Source organism: Nicotiana attenuata, unplaced genomic scaffold, assembly GCF_001879085.1.
Source record: "Nicotiana attenuata strain UT unplaced genomic scaffold, NIATTr2, whole genome shotgun sequence".
In the NCBI taxonomy this organism is placed as follows: Eukaryota; Viridiplantae; Streptophyta; class Magnoliopsida; order Solanales; family Solanaceae; genus Nicotiana; species Nicotiana attenuata.
This window is the reverse complement of record NW_017672523.1, coordinates 151,787-156,086: the sequence shown is the minus strand read 5'-3', so window position 1 is coordinate 156,086 and position 4,300 is coordinate 151,787.

The following is a 4,300-nucleotide window of genomic DNA, read 5'->3' as shown; positions in this document are numbered from 1 at the left end:
GTTGCTACAGTGACTGACTCCCTCTTCCATCCCGATTGAAGGTAATAGGGAAGATGAGTCATCCGTTTTCTATCAGGTACCGAGATATTTCCAGGTACCATAGGAAACAGATACAACAAAGTCAATTGCATGGGAGCTTGAACAAGTTGCTTTGTTCATGAAATTCTTAAAAAGGAAGTTCCATTTAGGAACAGGGTTGAGCCCCGAACTAAGACTTAAAATTATTAATTTCCTTAAAACTAACATTGATTATTTTGCATGGTCTCGCTTAGATATGATAGGAATTCTATCGGAAGTAACTGTCCACAAATTAAGTTTGGAAGCTAACTTTCCTCCAGTAAGGCAGAAGAAACGACCGATAGCCGAGGTTAGAAACAAGTTTGTTATAGAATGGATAACCCGATAATTTAATATATGTTCAATTCGAGAGGTAAATTATCCCAATTGGTTAGATAACGTAATGGTTGTACCTAAAAAGAATAATAAATTTAGAATGTGCGTAGATTATAAAGATTTGAATAAGGCATGCCCTAAAGACTTTCTTACGTTGCCAAACATTGACCAAATGATTGATGCTACGGCTGACATGAGTTAATAAGCTTTCTTGATGCATAGTTCGGGTATAATCAAACTAGGAAGCACCCGGATAATCAAGAAAAAAACCTCTTTCATCACAAATTTTGGCACTTATTGCTATAAGGTGATGTCTTTCGGGCATAAGAATGCCGGAGTCACTTGTCAAAGGCTCGTTAATAAAATGTTTGAACAGCAAATTGGTAAAACTATGAAAATTTATATTGATGATATGTTGGTTAAATCTCTTAATGCAGGATATCATTTAGCACTCTATAGGAGGTATTTGATATTTTGAGAAAATAAAACATGAAGCTCAATCCTAAAAAAATGCACTTTTGGAGCTGGTTCCAAGAATTTTCTTGGCTTTTTGGTTTCACAATGAGGAACTGAAGTGAATCTCGACAAGATTAAGGCCATAGAAGATTTCCCTGATCAATTGACAAGTGTAAAAGAAGTTCAGAGGTTGATTAGCTGGTTGGTGGTACTTTGTAGATTCATTTCAAGGTCTTCGGAGAAGTGACATCATTTATGTTTCTTCTTGAAAAAGAAAAATAATTTTTCGTGGACTCTGCAATACCAGCAAGCATTGAGAGACCTAAAGAGGTACTTGTCTAGTCCTCTGTTGTTGCCGAAACAGATGGAAGGTGAGTAATTATTAATTTATTTAGTGGTTTCAGAGGTTGCAGTGAGTGTGGTCTTTATCCGAGAGGAGGAAAGTACGTAATTTCCTGTTTATTATGTCAGTAAAGTTTTATCGGGAGCGGACACACGTTATCCGCATCTTGAAAAGTTGGCCCTAGCTTTTGTAATCGCCTCTTGAAAGCTTAAGCCTTACTTTCAATGTCATCACATAGCCGTTGTGATGAATTTTCCTTTTGATGAGCGTCCTTCGTAAGCCTAAATTATCGGTTCAATTGGCTAAATGGGAAGTCAAAGTTAGCAAATTTGACATCGAGTATAAGGAAGCAGTTTTGGCCAACTATGAGGCTAATTTCAGTCCCGGTATTATACCTTTAGCTGCTAAGGAAGCAGATCTGTTATCGAAGACTGTTTCTGGTATTTGGACCTTGTGTTTAGATGGGGCTTCCAACATAAAAGGTTATGGTCTCACGATAGTGTTAATCACTCCTTCGAGAGAGTTCCCGAGATAGGCCATTAGAACTTTATCTTTGACTAAAAATGAATTTGAGTATGAGGCTTTGGTTGCAGAACTTGAGTTAGACCGGGAACTAGGCTCTAACTTAAAATGCGACTCCCAACTGGTAGTGAATCAGGTTTATGGAATCTTTGATACTGTAATGACCCGGCCGGTTGTTTTGAGAGTTGTATTCTCGTTCCCCATTTACTGCTCATTTTATGCTTAATTGTTACTATGTGACTTGCCAGGGTGGTTGGTTCGGCACCGGGGAGGTGTCAGAATGAGTTGAGATACTTAGTCTCAAGGTTTGAAGCTTAAGTTAAAAAGGTTGACCGGATGTTCACTTATGTGTAAATGACTCCGGAATGGAGTTTTGAGGGTTCCAATAGCTCCGTTGGGTGATTTTGGACTTAGGAGCATGTCTAGATAGTGATTTGGAAGTTCGTAGTTGATTTAGGCTTGAAACGGGGAAGTTGGAAATTAGAAGTTTTGGAAATTGAGAAGTTTGACCGAGAGTTGACTTTGTGGTTACTAGGCTCGGATTGGGGTTTCGGGAATTGGAGTAGGTCCATTGTGTCATTTCTGACTTGTGTGCAAAATTTGAGGTCAATCGGATTTGATTTGATAGGTTTCGGTGTCGAATGTAGAAGTTGGAAGTTCATAAGTTCATTAGGCTTGAATTGATGCGCGATTCGTAGTTTTAGCGTTGTTTGATGTGACTCTTCGAGCGAGTTCGTATGATAATTTAGAACTTGTCGGTATTTTTGGTTGAGATCCCAAGGGCCTCGGGTGGATTTCGGATGGTTAACGGATTGGATGGACTTAGAAAATGGTAGAGGTTGCAAATATCTGGTGTTCGGTTTCCTTCTTCGTGTTCGGAGGGAAGTCCCGCATTCGCGAGGAGTATCTGGAGGCAGGTGAAGATTTATTCTTCACGTTCGCGAATAGGGAACCGCGTTTGTGAAGGTTTGGGGAAGTTGTGCATCGGGAATGCGAGAAGGGTTCGCGTTCGCGAAGAAGAGAGAGGCAGGATGGGAACCCCACGCGTTTGGTCTACGCGTACGTGATAGAGGATTCACGTTCGTGAAGCTTGGGGTTAAGTAGGCATCGCGTTCGTGAGGGGGATCTCGCGTTCGCGTATGAGGTTTTTGGAAGCAGAATAGCTTGTGCCTCCTGAACGCGAGGCACCTTCCGCGTTCATGAAGAAGAGTCACCTAGGCAAAATATAAGTCCTCCAAACGAGGGTTAGAGTAATATTTCACAATTTGATTTTGGGAGCTCGGTTGGAGACGATTCTGGAGAGATTTTCAAGGGAATGATTGGGTAAGTGACTCTTACTTAGTTTTGGTCAAATTATATTATTATATCTTTGATTTCATCATTTAATTAGTGATTTGGGTTGGAAAATTGGAGGAAAATGGAGAAAGTTGTTAGGCTAATTATTGGGGATTTGATCAAGATTTTGATATCAGATTTGAGTAATTTTGATATGGGTTGGCTCGTGGTTGAATGGGTATTTGGATTTTGTGATTTTTATCAGATTTTGAGACATGGGCCCGGGGTTTACTTTTGAGTTGACTTTTTGACTTTTGATTAAGAACGTAGTATCTTCTTATGGAATTGATTCCTTTAGCTCGTATTGATTGTATCAAACTGTTTGTGGCTAGATTCGAGGTATTCGGAGGCCGTTTCGCAAGGCAAGGGCATGTTGGAGTAGAGATTTGCACGGTTTGAGGTAAGTAACACTTCTAAACTTGGTTCTGAGGGTATGAAACCCCAAATTACGTGTTATGTGATTGGTGTTGAGGTGACGCACATGCTAGGTGACGGGCGTGTGGGCGTGCATAATAAGAAATGCGACTTGGTCGATTCCATATAACTGTATAGTTGATCAATCTTGTTGTTATTTGTATTTTCACCATATGTTAGTGAAATTGAGTTGCCAGTCATATTAGAAATCCTGCTTAGGCTACGTGTTGGTACTGTTGGGACCCACAAAGTTCGTGTTACATGTTGAATTATTTGCTTAATTTGCCATATTGTACTCAATCACAGCTATTATTTGCATATTATATCTCAGGATCTGTTGCCCTTTATTGATACATTATATCATTATTGTTTGGGCTGATTATCACGATTCTTGAGAGCCTGAGAGACTGGAGAGATTGATGACTGAGTGAGGCCGAGGGCCTATTTGTGAGGATATTTATGGGATCGGGCTGCACGCCGCAACATGTTTTATGTGATTCATGCCATGATTGGCTTATTATAGCGCTTGGCTGGAATCACCCTTCTGGAGTCTGCATATCCACAGTGAGCGCAGGTACCCACTGAGTGTGAGTGCCGAGCGATTAGAAGGATTGAGTGGTTGTGAGGATGGAGTGACTGTAAGGAATAAGTGACTGTGAGGATGGAGTAAATAGGAGGACTAAGTGGTTGATACTTTGAGAGTACGCATTTGATTTCATTACTGTTTTGTACTACAGTTGGCATATATAACTGTCACATAGATACTGAGATGTATCGTATCCTGTTTCAATTGAACTTGACATGATTTACCTGTTTTGGATTTAACTGTTGAACAGG